Below are 18,859 nucleotides of genomic sequence, written 5' to 3' on the forward strand. Positions count from 1 at the left end.
CGAAGGGATCATTTCAACTTCATCACTTGGAAATCTTGGTTTAATAGCTTCCTTGTGACAGCAATCCTCTATAAAACGCACATCATCATCATTATCCTAATCTGTGTCGTTCTTTCTGTAACCCCTTCCCTTTTTCAGTATAAGTAAGTAATATTTATTTTATTTATATTATATAAGGCATGCTCAAATTCAATTTTTGTATTGTTATACATGTTGTATTGTGGAGAAGACATCATAAGTATGTTTTACTTGTGTCTGATTCTTTTTGCCTTAAGCGAATAAAATAGGTTTCAACTAAAGTAAACAATACCATGTCTACATCATTATCGGAACAATTACCTGATGTATCATCTGCCAACTTTGCATCATGATAATTCAGTGTCTACATCATAACCAGAACCATTACCTGCACGAATCGTCTGTCAACTAAGTTTCATGATAATACCATTTCTACATAATCCATAATCTAAGCCATTATATGAATGGCTCATCTGCTAACAACTTTTTTGACGTATAACCATGTCTATACCTCATGTCCAAACAATTATCTGAATGGATCAGCTGTGAATATCATAATCAAAACCAACATCTGAATGAATCACATGTCAACAAATTTTTATGGCATTAAGATGTGTACATCAAAATCAAAACCACCATCTGAATGTATCATCTGTCAACAAAGTTTTATTGCATTACATTGTGTACATCATAATCAGAAGCCTCATCTGAATGGGTAATCTATCAACAAATATTGATGACATTACGATGTGTAGATCATAATCAGAAGCATCAACTGAATGGGTAATCTATCAACAAATATTGATGACATTACGATGTGTAGATCATAATCAGAAGCATCAACTGAATGGGTAATCTATCAACAAATATTGATGACATTACGATGTGTAGATCATAATCAGAAGCATCAACTGAATGGGTAATCTGTCAACAAATATTGATGACATTACGATGTGTAGATCATAATCAGAAGCATCAACTGAATGGGTAATCTGTCAACAAATATTGATGACATTACGATGTGTAGATCATAATCAGAAGCATCAACTGAATGGGTAATCTGTCAACAAATATTGATGGCATTACGATGTGTACATTATAATCAAATCCACCATTTGAATGGGTCATCTACCAACAAATATTTATTGCATTACGATGTGTACATAATAATCAGAAGCACCACCTTATTTGTTAACTTTCAAATAAATTCAATAGTATTACGATTTGTACATAATAATCAAATACATAATCTGAATGGATCATCTGTCAACAACTATTGATGACATTACGATGTCTACATCATAATCAAAACCACCATTTAAATGAGTCATCTTTCAACAAAGGTCATTACGATGTATATGTACATCATAATCAAAACCACCATATAAATGCATCTTCTGTCAGCAAAGTTTTATTGCATTTCGATGTGTACATCGTAATCAAAACCAACATCTGATGGGTCATCTATCAACATTTTTTTATTGCATTACGTGTACATCATAACCCAAAACATTATTTAATGAATCATCTCGCAAAATTTTATGACAGAACCATTTCTACATCATTTCCAAACCATTTCTCGAAATTATTATTTTGAAATTACCATGTGTATATTATGTCCAAGCACAATATGAATGGATTATCTCTTAACAAAGTTCTATGACAAAACCATGCCTGCATCATAACCCAAAAGATTATCTAAATTGATCATCTGTTGACAGAAATTTATAACAAAAATGTATGTCTTCAACAAAAATCCGAACCATTATTTGAATGAATCATTTGTCAGAAAAGTGTTATAGTACAGTGACTACATCATCTTAATGAATCATCTGCCAACTCAGTAAATTTTATGACAATAACATGTCTCCATAATATCCAAACCATAACTGAATGGATCATCGGTCAACAAACTGTATGACAATACCTTTCAAACATTAATACGATTCAAGTACAATTTGAATGAATTATCTGTTAACATAACTGTATGACATCCCTATGTCTGAAACATAAAACAGTATCTTAATTGATCTTCTGTCGACAGTTTATTTTTACATTACCCCGTGTACACCAAAATCCTGACCTTGATTTGTCAACAATTTCTTTACAGGACTATGTTCATATCATAACCCAAACCATATATGAATGAATCATGTCAGCAAAGCTTTATGACAGTACCATGTCCACATCATAACCCGAACCATATATCAATATGGTTCGGCGAGCGCAACTGGATACGACCGCAGAGGTCCAACCCTGAACAGTTGGGGCAAAAATGGACACAATATTCGTGCTTGATACAGGTCTGAATTTGAATTGAAATTAAATGTTTGACACATAATAGGTTTCTGACACAGAATAACTGTAGTCAAAGACCTTAGAATTGGTTATATGATTTGAATTTATATTCCATTTTTTGCTTTTGTGCAATACACTATGCTGTTACGAATTGTCCCCTCCCCCCCAAAAAAAAGTACACCCCCCTTTTTGTTTTGCTTTTGTGCAATACACTATGCTGTTGCGAATTGACATACCCCCCAAAAAAAGTTCACCCCATTTTTTTTTGGCAAACATTTTTTTTTCACCCCACCCCTTTTTTTTTACAAAGAAAAAATCATTCCCTCAAGATATGGTCATTATCTCAATTCAAATTTCCAATGGAGTTTGCAACCATAATTACCCATTTAAATACATCATAAAAGTCTTAAAATAGAAAATGACATACATAATCATGTCTAAAAATAATATATCTTTAATCAGCATTTTTATTAGTAATTTCTACAAATAAACTGACAGCTAATTACCTCAAGACAATACAAAATATCTTTATACATAATTTTAAAGCAGTGTAAGGGAGGTAATCCAAATTTAACATTGTACTTAAAAGTGATCGTCCATTAACAAGGAAACCCTTGTTTTTCCCCCTTTTTTGCCCCTTATTCCTAAACAGGTTGAGCCATTACCCCCCAAAGCCAATTCTAACCATCCCTTTGTGGTATGGAAACTTGTTGTACAATTTCAGAGATCAATACACCGTTCCACAAGTTAGTTTCTGAAAACTAGAAAAAGCTTATTTTGGCCCCTTATTCCTAAACTGTTAGGACCATAACCCCCAAATTCAATCCCAACCTTCCTTTCGTGGTTATAAACCTTGTGTTTAAATTTCATAGATTTCTATTAACTAATACTAAAGTTATTGTACGGAAACCAAGTGTCTTCGGACGACGACGAGGACGACGACGACGACGACGTGATACCAATATACGCGGTCATATAAAAAGTAAAATAACAAAAATACCGAACTCCAAGGAAAATTCAAAACGGAAAGTTCCTTATCAAATGGCAAAATCAAAAGCTCAAACGTATGGAAAACAACTGTCATATTCCTGACTTGGTACAGGCGTTTCCTTATGTAGAAAATGGTGGATTAAACCTGGTTTTACAGCTAGCTAAACCTCTCACTTGTATGCTAGTCGCATTATATTGACAAAAATATGTGAGCGAAACAAAAAGACTTAGGGAGCTACCATTTGATTTTTATGTGGGCTAGGATGAAATTTGAAAAAAAGGCAGGACAGGAGTTTTGAGTAAAAAATAAGGCAGGATGAGCAACTTGGCAAAAAAAAGGCAGGATGACAATTTATGTAAAAAAAGTCAGGATAAACTATTAAAAAAAAGGCAGGACCGAATATAGTGAAAAATAAAAAGGCAGGTTAGAGATTACAACTAAAAAAATACAGGACAACATTTTTCATCCTAGCCCCCCCCCCCCCCATAAAAATCAAATGGTAGCTCCCTTAATAGGTAAAAATGTCAAAAATTTGGGTACAGCAGTCAACATTGTGTTATAATCCTAATCACTATAAACAAACAACTATGTCAACAAAGAATCATGTAGGCCAAGTTTTATGACAGTACCATGTCCACATCATAACCCGAACCATATATCAATGAATCATGTCAGCCAAGTTTTATGACAGTACCATGTCTACATCATAATAGTTATCAAAGGTACCAGGATTATAATTTAATACGCCAGACGCGCGTTTCGTCTACATAAGACTCATCAGTGACGCTCAGATCAAAATAGTTATAAAGCCAAACAAGTACAAAGTTGAAGAGCATTGAGGACCCAAAATTCCAAAAAGTTGTGTCATAACCCGAACCATATATCAATGAATCATGTAAGCCAAGTTTTATGACAGTACCATGTCTACATTATAACCCACACCATATATCAATGAATCATGTCAGCCAAGTTTTATGACAGTACCAAGTCTACATCATAATCCACACCATATATCAATAAATCATATATCAATGAACCATATTCAGCCAAGCTTTATGACAGTACCATGTCTGCATCATAATTCAAACCCTTATCTGAATGGAATTTTTGTCAACATTTTGTTGTTGACAATATATACTGTATCTACATCAACCATGTCTACATCATAACCCAAAACATTATCTAAACGAATTATTGGTCAATAAAGTTTTATGACAATACCATGTAGACATCATAACCCAAACCATTATCTTAATCAGTCATCAATCTATCAACTATTTGTATGATAGCATTAGCCAACCATTCTACTAAATAAGTATTCACAAAAATACCGATCGCCATGGTTAATTCAAAAGGGGAAATCCATAAAAACTGACAAAACCAAACGTTAGACTTTATCAACCAACTGAACTAAAAAAACAACAGTCATATTCCCGACCTTGTACAGCCATTTCCCGACGAAAATGGATAGTTAAATGTGGACCAAGATCTGCTTACCATCCAGAGCACCTGAGATCACCCCCAATTTTTGATAGGGGTTTGTGTTGCTCAGTCTTTAGTTCTCTATGTTGTGTTTTGAGTACTGTTGTTTGTTTGTTGGTCTTTTTCTTTTTTAACCATGGCGTTGTGAAATATATTCAACTTGTCGTTGGTATCTTTCGGCTATACTTTAAACCTGGTTTTATAGCTAGCTGAACCTCTAACTTGTATGACAGGTATTTAGTTCTATTTTTTGAACTTGTCAACAAAATTATATGACAGTACCATCTCTACCAAGGCCTTAACTAGGCATATTATTTTAGTGAGGCAGAGCTGATCGCTGAGCAGAGCGAGGCCAAAAGAATAGAGCCGAGTAAAGCAAGGCGAAAAATTTCGGCAGGGGATCTGGGATAAATGGTGTAAATAAAGGCAACAGTAGTATACCGCTGTTCGAAACTCACAAATCGATAGAGATAAAAACAAATCCAGGTTACAAACTAAAACTGAGGGAAACGCATTAAATATAAGAGGAGAACAACGACACAACAAAAACACAACATTAAAATGTAACACACACAGAAACGAACTATAATATAACAATGGCTAATTTCCTGACTTGGTACAGGATATTTTCAGAAAAAAATGGTGGGTTGAACCTGGTTTTGTGGCATGCCAAACCTCCCGCTTTAATGGCAACGTCAAACACAGCACCAAAACGACAACATCACATGACAGGACCACAATACAAATAAATGGGAGAACATATAGGACAAAGAAACACTCGAATAATAGCTAACAAAAGGTACTAGGCTTAAAATTCAATACGCCAGACGTGCGTCTCGTCCACACAAGACCATCCAGTGACGCTCAGATGAAAAAAGCTTGAAAGGCAAAACAAGCACAAAGCCGAAGAGCACCGAGGACCAAAACTTCCAAAAAGTTGCGCCTAACACGGCCAGGGTTTTCTGCCTGGAACAAGAACATCCTTATTATTAAGAATAATTTATAATTTTGCAAACAGTAAATTTTATAAAATGACTATATAATAGATATACATGATAAAACCGAAGTGGGGACTAACTACAGAATAAAAACGGATACATTACATAAAACAACTTAATCCAACATATAAAAAATACACAGCCGAGTTAGCCAAAGCATCAACGCACAAAGTGACGTCACATTTGAAATTCTAAAAAAACACACAAAGTGACGTCACATTTGAATTTGTAAAAATATTTCCCAAAAATAAGATAGGATTAGGATTGATTCAAGATTAAATTTGTAATACTGACATTACATTTATTAATAACAATGAAAATTACAATACTTATTAATATCAAATTGTGGTAGTAATTAGATAATTAATTGTATTATCTAGCTATGTCGGTGTTTCTTCTGAATCAAACTGTAAACCAAATATATCGTATAAATTTCGTTGAACCAAACTAAAATCTAATAAATGAAGGGGGTGATTAATTATCTTTACCATAACACACGAATATAACAGAAAAGACATTTGACAAAATCCGACGAGAATAACAAATATAAAATCAAAATTAAATACATGAATTTGGGATAGAAAGGTACCGTGACACGTCTTATAGCAATACGGTTTCACACTCAGCAAAACAGTCACAATCGGGAATAAGTCACGTTCGGTAATTAAAAGATCAGACGACGTAATGACAAACCACAATCTAACACGTGGTAAAAATGTCCTTAGTTAGTTTGGACAAAGACACATCGTATGGACTAACCAATTCGTGATGGTGTCCGTAAAATTTACGGAGTGTCATTTTTAATCTGTCCTCCTCATAACTTTGTTGGAGAAATTTCTGTGTAAGGAGCACACTCCTGTATATGAAGTCCGTATAGTGTGAACAAGCACGAGAATAACGTATCAATTGAGATATGTAAACACCATACGAAGGGGCAGAGGGTTTGTTACTGCTGAGAAATGGGAAATTGATAATTGGGAAGTTGAAATCGTCCCGTTTATCATAGATGTTCGTGTGAAGTCGTCCATCTGTGTCAATATTGGGGAAAAGATCAAGGTATGAAGCAGTCCTTCTAGTATCAGTAGTATCCTTAATTTCAAGTTCACTGGGATATATGAGATGTAAGTATTGGCTGAAATATGGGTTATTCAATGATATAACATCATCAATATATCGGAAAGTAAAATTAAAGAATTTCGCAAGGGGCTTTTACTTTTTGTCTTTTAGAAGGTTCTGAATGAATTCTGCTTCATACGAGTACAAAAACAAATCGGCCAGTAGGGGTGCACAATTAGTTCCCATTGGAATACCGACTGTCTGTTGAAATATAAATCCTCCAAACTCAACAAATATATTGTCGATCAAAAAGTCCAGCATTTTGATAATATCATCTTCAGTATATTTTCTGGTAGATTCAGTGTGGTTTTTCACAAAATATGAATTATTGTAACCCAAAACAAGAAATTTGTATCTACGATTCCCATTTTTATACAAAAAGCTCTGTTTAATGAGATGGTGAAGTCGATCTTTCAACTGAGCATGGGGAATAGTAGTGTAAAGCGTCGAAAAATCAAAAGTCTTTATGTTGCTGCAAAATTGCAAAGATTGTGATCGAAGATTAAGCAGTAGATCTTTCGAATTTTTGAGAATCCACATCTGTTTAACACCACTGGTAGAATATATCTCATCACAATATTTTTGAAGCCCATCTTTAACTGTAGAAAGAATAGTAGTCAGTACTTTAGAAAGATGTTTAGTCGAACATTTTGATGACCCAGCTATGTATCGTTCTTTGTATGGAGTTTTGTGTAGTTTTGGTATCCAGTATAATGATGGTAAATTTTCTTCGTTTTCTTTGATGTTGATACCAAAAGAAAGAAGGACAGATTTGTGATTTTGTAAAATTTCGTCCATTGTAAATGATGTTAAAGAATATGTAGGGTTACCAGTAGTTCTTGGATTTCATGAGAGCTTGACATCGTTGAGACAAGCTGTCCGGAGTTTTTATTTTTGGACACTTTTTATATATTTTTCACATTTTAAGACATGTACTAACACCAATTTTTTAACAACTTTATCTAAATGTATATGTCAGATAAACATACAAATATTAATTTGAGTCTGCCGCCAGAACACAGAACAAACATCGACTCAGTAGCAACTGTTATTCGAATTGGAGTTTGCCAATTTTTCTATGGCCGGTTTCGTCAAATCATTTCAGAATATTTGGTCTGCTGACATCCTTATCGCGTTGAACATGGATATAATACGTATTATATGTCTCTGATAAAACTAATCCATGCAGGTTTCATATTATTTATATTTTGTTTATCGTTAAAGAGAACGAATAAAGTTGGGGAAACGGGGAATTGAATACTCAGACAGGACTGCTACCGTGCAATGCCCCATTGCTTGATTTGTCACGGTCAATTTATAGTTTTTGGATTAGTTCCAATGAAAATATATTCAAATTTTGAAAGCTGGAGCTCTTAGCACCTGTTGGGATCACAAATAACATCCTTTAGTTTACTAGAATTATTCCTTCCTAACCTTCAGTATCGCTTTTCCTTTTTCTGCAAGAGCCTGTTTTTAATCAGAGGTCCATGATGATTACCGGTTACTTAGTTAGTGTAAATAATGGTAATAGGGTCACATGCCCCAGAGGAGATGATTAATATATCTTTTATAGTTTTAAGAGTTTTACCTTTTAAGCTAGTTCTGAGGATTTTTAACCGAATGAGTGATTTTACACCGATTCATAAGATTGGTGGTTCTCTTTTGACATAGGAGGGAGTTGCAGTACAAGTGAACAGGTAATCGAGAAACATCACCCAGTGAGATGCTGAGATATATCTGGGAAGAATAATTTAAAAGGAACGATGTCAAGTTATACAAATTAAGGTTGAGTCATAAAAAAAATACCATATTTCGTATTTAATTACCATAAACAAATACACAAAAAAAAAATCAGTGTCCAAATTTTAGTGAGGCAATTGCCTCACTTGCCTCAATGGCAGTTAAGGCATGGTCTACATCATTACAAACACCATTATCTGAAAGGATTATCTGTCTTCAGCCTACACAGTTTTAAAGAAACCATCATAATCCAAACCTTATTTAAATGGTGCATCTGTAAACAAAGTTTTTATGATACTACCATTAAATGAAAGGCTAGTAATCTGTCAAGAAGGTTTTGATGCAATATGATGTCTTCATCACAATTCATACCATTATCTGATAGAATCATCTGTCTCAAGTTTTATGACCAATAGCATGTTTATAACATAATTCAAACCATTATCTGAATTGGTAATCTCTTTTGTGGATAGTGTCCACATGTGGACACAGATAATGCCCCTGCTTGCATAGCATATAGTTATAAAGGGACATAACTGAAGAACAGTAAAAGTGATGCTACCCAAATTTGAACTTGATCTGAGTTTTGTGGTAATAAGCGTTGTGTGTAAGTCTCAGAACATTTGGTTGAGGCTAACTTAAGTAGAGAACAGAAACTAATAAAATGCTCTGCAGGGCGCAGCTTGATACGACCGCAGAGGTCGAACCCTGAACAGTTGGGGCAAGTATGGACACAACATTCAAGCTTGATACAGCTCTGAATTTGGATTGTGATTAAATATTTGACACAGCATAGGTTTCTGACACAGAATGAATGTGGTCTAAGAACTTAAAAATTTTAAATTGGACATTCACCTATTATGGTCCAATTATTCCAATATCCAAAATCTAAATACATGGTTAGATTCAGCATATCAAAGAACCCCAAGAATTCAATTTTTGATGAAATCAAACAAAGTTTAATTTTGGACCCTTTTGACCTCAATGTGGACAAAGTTGATAACGGGGCCCAAAAATCTAAATACATGGTTAGATTCAGCATATCAAAGAACCCCATATATTCAATTTTTGTTGAAATCAAACAAAGTTTAATTTTGGACCCCGATTTGGATCAACTTGAAAACTGGGCCCATAATCAAAAATCTAAATACATGTTTAGATTCAGCATATCAAAGAACACTAAAAATTCAATTTTTGTTAAAATCAAACTAAGTTTAATTTTGGACCCTTTGGACCTTAATGTAGACCAATTTGAAAACGGAACCAAAAATTAAGAATCTAAATACACGGTTAGATTCGGCATATCAAAGAACCCCAATAATTCAATTTTTGATGAAATCAAACAAAGTTAAATTTTGGACCCTGTGGACCAATTTAAAAACGGGGCCCAAAATCCAAAAACTTAATACACGGTTATATTCAGCATATTAAAGAACCCCAAGAATTCAAGAATAAAACCCCATTGAAATTGATCAAGAAATAAGCAATTTATAAGAAGTATCTTCTTTTGCACAATACTGTGCAATTGAATATTTTTTGCTATTGCGCAATACTGTACAATTGACAATTTCTTGCTATTGCGCAATATTGTGCTATTGGATATTTCTTGCTTTTGCGCAATACTGTACAATTGAAGATTTCTTGCTATTGCGCAATACTGTGCAATTGAAGATTTCTTGCTATTGTGTAATACTGTGCAATTGAAAATTTCTTGCTATTGCACAATACTTATTATATAAAAATTTACACATCCTGTTTGGTGTGTATCTCCTACCATATCATTATTATTTGCTTTTAAATATAAATCAGAAATAACCAACTTAAAATGGAAAATTTTAAAAGAAAATAAAAAAGAAAAAAAGAAAAAAAAAGAAAAAAAAAAAATCCCCCCCCCAAATTTTTTGAACCCCCTTATGATTCATTACCCCCAAACTCAATCCCAGCCTTCCCTTTGTGGTATGGTACCTTGCAGTACAATTTCAGAGAGATCCATACACTTGAACACAAGTTATTGTCTTGAAACTAGAAAAATGCTTATTTTTGGCCCCTTTTTGGCCCCCAATTCCTAAACGTTTCAGGCAATTACCCCCGAACTCAATTCCAGCTTTCCCTTTGTGATATGAAACCTTGTAGTACAATTTCAGAAATATCCAAACACTTACACACAAGTTATTGTCATGAAACTAGAAAAATGCTTGTTTTTTGCCCCTTTTTTGGCCCCTAATTCCTAAAATTTTGAGGCAATTACCCCCAAAATCAATTACAGCCTTCCCTTTGTGATATGGAACCTTGTGGTACAATGTCAGAGAGATCCATACACTTACACACAAGTTATTGTCTGAAAGTTACAAAAATGCTTATTTTTGGCCCCTTTTTGGCCCTTAATTCCTTAACTGTTGGTACCATAACCCCCAAAATCAATCCCAACCTTCCATTCGTGGTATTGAACCTTATGGTAAAATTTCATAGAGATCCATTCACTTAAACTAAAGTTAGAGTGCGAAAACCAATGTGTCTTTGGACGACGCTGGACGACGACGACAACGACGACGCCAACGTCATACCAATATACGACCAAAAAATTTTTAATTTTTGTGGTCGTATAAAAATTCAGCAATTTTTCTATTTGTAAACACGCATAACTCTAGAAAGGTTGTGTATAAGTTTTATAACATTTGGTTGAGACAAACTAAAGTTAGAGAACGGAAACGAAAAATTCAGCAATTTTTATGTTTATAAAGGGACATAACTCAAAAATGGTAAAATTGTTCTCACCAAATTTCGTACTTAATCTGTATTATGTAGTAATAAGCATTGTGTATAAGTTTCATAACATTTGGTTGAGGCAAACTAAAGTTACAAAACGGGAACAAAACAATTGTTCTTGATCTTAGTTTTGTGGTAATGAATATTGTGTATAGGTTTCATGTTTGGTTGGGGCAAACATAAGTTACAGAATGGAAACTAAAAATTTTGCAATCTTTCGATTTATAAAGGGGCATAACTCAATAATGGTTAAAGTGACACTACCCAAATTCAACTTGATCTGTGTTATATCAGTGGAAGTCAAAATTAAACATTGCATTGTATAAAGCATTGATTGTAGTTGATTCAACTATAATCATGGAAAAAGGATGATAACTCCAATTTTAAAAATTACTAGATATTTAGAAGAAAATAAAAATTTTGCAATTTTTCCATTTATAAAGGGGCATAACTCTAGAACGGTTAAAGTGACACCACCAAAAAAATTCAAACTTGATCTGTGTTTTGTGGTAATAAGCATTGTGCATAAGTTTCATAACATTTGGTTGAGGCAAACTTTAGTTAGAGAATGGAAACTAAAAATTTTGCAATTTTTCCATTTATAAAGGGGCATAACTCTAGAACGGTTAAAGTGACGCCAAAAAAATTCAAAGTTGATATGTGTGTTGTGGTAATAAGCATTGTGTATGAGTTACATAACATTTGGTTGAGGCAAACTCAAGTTAGAGAACGGAAACCAATTTTGGGATGTATGGACGTACGTACGTACGTACAAGGGTAAAACTTACTGCCCCCACCGCTATGGCGGGGGCATAAAAATTATGACAATACCATGTAAACATCATTATCAAAACCACAATATTTCAATAAATCTATGGTAAACAATGTTTTATGGCTACACAATGTCTACATCATGCCTGACCATAACCTGAATGGATCATCTGTCAAGAATTTTATTACAGAACCATGACTACATCATAATTTATTTTTTTTCTTAGTGAATAATGTTTAGAAAGTTTTATGCTAATACTAAGTCATCATCATGACCGAAAATATGATTTTAAAGAATATTCTGTAATCTTAGTATATGACAAAATACAAAGTTCACATCATTAATCTAACCATTATCTTAATGAATCATTTGTCAACTAGATATTATATCAGAACCAAGTCTACAAAATTATCCAAAACTAGCTAAATGGATCACCTGTTAGCAAATTTTATGACAATACCATGTATACTTGACGTATTAAACCATTATACTTTCAGTAGTAAAAAAAAAGCCTGCATATATAAAAAATAATTTTATTTAAATAGGTTAGATTGTGCTTATATAAACAAGTTTAATTATTAGTTAATATCTCACAAATATAAACTTAACATAACAATGGTTAAAATTCTGTAAGTGTATTGATGTCTAAAGTTAACCAGGGCCATTTTAAATAAAATGCTCCGCTGGGCGCAGCTTGATACGACCGCAGGGGTCGAACCCTGACAGTTGGGGCCAGTATGGACACAACATTCAAGCTTGATACATACGGACTTTTGATTGTGATTAAATATTTGACACAGCATAGATTTCTGACACAGAATGAATGTGGTCTAAGAACTTATAAATTTTAAACTTACCTATTCAAACCATATCATTATTATTTGCTTTTATATATAAATCAGAAATAACCAATTTAAAATGGAAAATTTTAAAGAAAAAAAATGGAAAAAAAGGAAAACAAAATCCCTCCTCCCAAATTTTTTGAACCCCCTAATGATTCATCACCCTCAAACTCAATCCCAGCCTTCCCTTTGTGGTATGGTACTTTGCAGTACAATTTCAGAGAGATCCATACACTTGAACACAAGTTATTGTCTGGAAACTAGAAAAATGCTTGTTTTTTGGCCCCTTTTTGGCCCCAAATTCCTAAACGTTTAGGGCAATTACCCCCAAACTCAAACCCAGCTTTCCCTTTGTGATATGGAACCTTGTAGTACAATTTCAGAAAGATCCATACACTTACACACAAGTTATTGTCCTGAAACTAGAAAAATGCTTGTTTTTTGCCCCTTTTTGGCCCCCCATTCCTAAAATTTTGAGGCATTTCCCCAAAAATCAATCCCAGCCTTCACTTTGTGGTATGGTACCATGCAGTACAATTTCAGAGAGATCCATACACTTGAACACAAGTTATTGTCTGGAAACTAGAAAAATGCTTATTTTTGGCCCCTTTTTGACCCCTTATTCCTAAACGTTTAGGGCAATTACCCCTAAACTCAATTCCAGCTTTCCCTTTGTGATATAGAACCTTGTCGTACAATTTCAGAAAGATCCATACACTTACACACAAGTTATTGTCATGAAACTAGAAAAATGCTTGTTTTTTGCCCCTTTTTTTGCCCCTAATTCCTAAAATTTTTAGACAATTACCCCCAAAATCAATCCCAGCATTCCCTTTGTGATATGGAACCATGTGGTACAATGTCAGAGAGATCCATACACTAACACACAAGTTATGTCTGGAAGTTACAAAAATGCTTATTTTTGGCCCCTTTTTGGCCCCTAATTCCTTAACTGTTGGTACCATAACCCCCAAAATCGATCCCAACCTTCCTTTTGTGGTATTGAACCTTATGGTAAAATTTCATAGAGATCCATTCACTTAAACTAAAGTTAGAGCGCGAAAACCAATGTGTCTTCGGACGACTACGACCACGACGCCAATGTCATACCAATATACGACCATAAAAATTTTTTGCGGTCGTATAAAAAGTGATTCAATCGTTACTTTAATTCTGAACTCATAGATTCATGTTTCAACATTTTAGTGTATTTTGAAAATCATAAATGCCTAAAGCTGGTTCAAAACTGCAATTTTTTTTACAAATTTTGGCACAAAATCTAAGTTAGTACCCAGGAAATGTATAAAAAGACTTTCTTAAAATTCTTTATGAAGCAATTACTGTTATGTCTTTCTGACACAATTCATTTTGGCTAAAGATGTCCTTTGAAGCAATATTTTACAAAAATATGTAAAATTTGCAATGTTGTCATCAACAGCAATATGTAATCCTGAATAACATTTTGATTTTATTGAAGTGTGCTATAAAATTGGTGATTTTTTAAGTATATTATAAAGACCCTGTAATAATAATATACATTGTATAGGTTTTTAACAACGTTCTAAATGTGAGGCCATGAGTGAAACAGAGGAAATAGGCACTACCTTTGTATAAATAAAAATAAAATGATTCGCTGGGCGCAGCTTGATACGACCGCAGAGGTCGAACCCTGAACAGTTGGGGCAAGTATGGACACAACATTCAAGATTGATACAGCTCTGAATTTGGATTGTGATTAAATATTTGACACAGCATAGGTTTCTGACACAGAAAGAATGTGGTCTAAGAACTTGAATTTTTTTAATTTACCTATTATAAGTTCAATGTCCAAAATCAAAATACATGGTTATATTCAGCATATCAAAGAACCCCATATAATCAATTTTTGTTAAAATCAAACAAAGTTTAATTTTGGACCCCAATTTGGACAAACTTGAAAACTGGGCCCATAATCAAAAATCTAAACACATGTTTAGATTCAGCATATCAAAGAACCCCAAGAATTCAATTTTTGTTAAAATCAAACTAAGTTTAATTTTGACCCTTTGGACCTTAATGTAGACCAATTTAAAAAATGGGACCCAAAATTAAAAATCTAAATACACGGTTAGATTTGGAATATCAATGAACCCCAATAATTCAATTTTTGATGAAATCAAACAAAGTTTAATTTTGGACCCTTTTGACCTCAATATGAACCAATTTGTTAGCAGGGCCCACAAATAAAAAATCTAAATACATGGTTAGATTCAGCATATCAAAGAACCCCATATATTCAATTTTTGTTGAAATCAAAAGAAGTTTAATTTCGGACCCCAACTTGGACCAACTTGAAAACTGGGCCCATACTCAAAAATCTAAACACATGTTAGATTCAGCATATCAAAGAACCCCATATATTCAATTTTTGTTGAAATCCAACAAAGTTTAATTTTGGACCCCAATTTGGACCAACTTGAAAACTGGGCCAAAAATCTAAAATCAAAATACATGTTTAGATTCAGCATATCATGATCAAAGAACCCCATAATATTCAATTTTTGTTGAAATCAAAGAAAGTTTAATTTTGGACCCCAACTTGGACTAACTTGAAAACTGGGACCAGAATCAAAAATCTAAACACATGTTTAGATTCAGCATATCAAAGAACCCCAAGAATTCAATTTTTGTTAAAATCAAACTAAGTTTAATTTTGGACCCTTTGGACCTTAATGTAGACCAATTTAAAAAACAGGACCCAAAATTAAAAATCTAAATACACGGTTAGATTTGGCATATCAAAGAACCCCAATAATTAAATTTTTGATGAAATCAAACGAAGTTTAATTTTGGACCCTTTTGACCTCAATATGAACCAATTTGATAGCGGGGTCCACAAATAAAAAATCTAAATACATGGTTAGATTCAGCATATCAAAGAACCCCATATATTCAATTTTTGTTGAAATCAAACAAAGTTTAATTTTGGATCCCAATTTGGACCAACTTGAAAACTGGGCCAAAAATCAAAAATACACAGTTAGATTTGGAATATCAAAGAACCCCAATAATTCAATTATAGATGAAATCAAACAAAGTTTAATTTTGGACCCTTTTGACCTCAATATGAACCAATTAGATAACGGGGTCCACAAATAAAAAATCTAAATACATGGTTAGATTCAGCATATCAAAGAACCCCATATATTCAATTTTTGTTGAAATCAAACAAAGTTTAATTTTGGACCCCAATTTGGACCAACTTGAAAACTGGGCCAAAAATCAAAAATCTAAATACATGTTTAGATTCAGCATATCAAAGAACCTCATATATTCAATTTTTGCTAAAATCAAACAAAGTTTAATTTTGGACCCTTTGGACATTAATGTAGACCAATTTGAAAACTGGACCCAAAATTAAAAATCTAAATACATTGTTAGATTCGGCATAACAAATAAATAAATGTGATCAAAAATTTTACAAATCTAATGCGCCATACTGTGCAATTAAAGATTACTTCTTGAAATTTTTCAATATTTGAAATTTGAAAAAAAATAATATTTGAAGAATAATTCTTTTTAATTTCTGAAATCTGAAATGAGAAAAAATTGGCCCCCCACAATTTCTTTTTATCCCCCCCCCCCCTTTTTCCCCCAAAAAAATTCTTTCCCTCAAGATATGGTCATAATCTCAATTCAAATTTCCAATGGAGTTGGCAACCATAATTACCCATTTAAATTTACCATAGTGCTAACTTAATCTATTTTATAATAGAATTAATAAAAATATAGTGTCAAATCTTTCATATGGATTTTTTTGTAAAAAAAAAGATGAAAATATTTGCAGATATTTTTACTGGTCTTCCTTTATAAATATGCATTTCTTTAAACATAATTTAAAAGCAGTGTAAGGGAAGTAACCAAAACGTTGTATTTGGATTACCTCCCTTACACTGTTTTAGATTATCTTTATTGTTCATTAACCATTACTTTATACATAATTTAAAAGCAGTGTAAGGGAGATAATTTCAATGATGTATTTGATTTATCTCCCTTACACTGCTTTAAATTATGTTTTGTACTAAAGTATTTGTCCATTAACCAGGACAACCTTGTTTTTCCCCCTTTTTTGCCCCTAATTCCTAAACGGTTTGAGCCATAACCCCCCAAAGCAAATCCTAACCATCCCTTTGTGGTATGGAAACTTGTAGTATAATTTCAGAGAGATCCATACACCGTTCCACAGTTATTGTCTGGAAACTAGAAAATGCTCATTTTTGGCCCCTTTTTGGCCCCTAATTCCTTAACTGTTGGTACCATAACCCCCAAAATCAATCCCAACCTTCCTTTTGTGGTATTTAACCTTATGGTCAAATTTCAAAAAGATCCATTCACTTAAACTAAAGTTAGAGTGCGAAAACCAATATGTATTCGGACGACGACGCCGGACGACGACGACGACGACGCCAACGTCATACCAATATACGACCACAAAATTTTTTTGCGGTCGTATAAAAACTAAATACACGGTTAGATTCAGCATATTAAAGAACCCCATGAAATCAAGAATAAAACCCCATTGAAATTGGTCAAGAAATAAGCAATTTATAGGAAGTATCTTCTTTTGCACAATCCTGTGCTATTAAATATTTCTTGCTATTGCGCAATACTGTACAATTGACAATTTCTTGCTATTGCGCAATATTGTGCTATTGGATATTTCTTGCTATTGCGCAATACTGTGCAATTGAAGATTTCTTGCTATTGCGCAATACTGTGCAATTGAAGATTTCTTGCTATTGTGCAATACTGTGCAATTGAAAATTTCTTGCTATTGCACAATACTTATTATATAATAATTTACACATCCTGTTTGGTGTGTATCTCCTACCATATCATTATTATTTGATTTTAAATATAAATCAGAAATAACTAACTTAAAATGGAAAATTTTAAAAGAAACAAAAAAGGAAAAAATAAAAAAAAGGAAAAAAAAATAAATCCCCCCCAAAAATTTTATGAACCCCCATTATGATTCATCACCCCCAAACTCAATCCCAGCCTTCCCTTTGTGGTATGGTACCTTGCAGTACAATTTCAGAGAGATCCATACACTTGAACACAAGTTATTGTCTGGAAACTAGAAAAAAATGTGTTTTTGGCCCCTTTTTGGCCCCAAATTCCTTAACATTTAGGGCAATTACCCCCAAACTCAAACCCAGCTTTCCCTTTGTGATATGGAACCTTGTAGTTCAATTTCAGAAAGATCCATACACTTACACACAAGTTATTGTCATGAAACTAGAAAAATGCTTGTTTTTTGCCCCTTTTTTGGCCCCTAATTCCTAAAATTTGGAGGCAATTACCCCCAAAATCAATCCCAGCATTCCTTTAGTGATATGGAACCTTGTGGTACAATGTCAGAGAGATCCATACACTAACACACAAGTTATGTCTGGAAGTTACAAAAATGCTTATTTTTGGCCCCTTTTTGGCCCCTTATTCCTTTACTGTTATTACCATAACCCCCAAAATCAATCCCAACCTTCCTTTTGTGGTATTGAACCTTGTGGTAAAATTTCATAAAGATCCATTCACTTAAACTAAAGTTAGAGTGCGAAAACCAATGTGTCTTCGGACGACGACGACGACGACGACGCCGGACGACGACGACGCCAACGTCATACCAATATACGACCACAAAATTTTTTTTGCGGTCGTATAACTAGAAGAACTCTTCCTGACTAGAATTGGAAACAATTATTTGATAATAACTACAAATTATAAACAAGTCTTCAATAAAAAGCAGGAATATCATCAATCTGAGTAAAAAAATCTTTGCCACAATTGGGGAAGA

General features: G+C 33.4%; 1 long non-coding RNA gene across 1 annotated transcript; it reads right to left on the reverse strand.

Moving 5' to 3' along the window:
• Nucleotides 1-12,698: 12,698 nt before the first annotated feature.
• Nucleotides 12,699-18,725, reverse strand: LOC127730637 (uncharacterized). Its single transcript, XR_007995206.1, has 2 exons — nt 18,247-18,725; nt 12,699-13,388 (listed from the first exon to the last, which is right to left on the reverse strand). It is a non-coding gene; the product is annotated as an uncharacterized LOC127730637 (long non-coding RNA).
• Nucleotides 18,726-18,859: the final 134 nt, after the last annotated feature.

Source organism: Mytilus californianus, unplaced genomic scaffold (assembly GCF_021869535.1).
Source record: "Mytilus californianus isolate M0D057914Y unplaced genomic scaffold, xbMytCali1.0.p SCAF_2, whole genome shotgun sequence".
In the NCBI taxonomy this organism is placed as follows: Eukaryota; Metazoa; Mollusca; class Bivalvia; order Mytilida; family Mytilidae; genus Mytilus; species Mytilus californianus.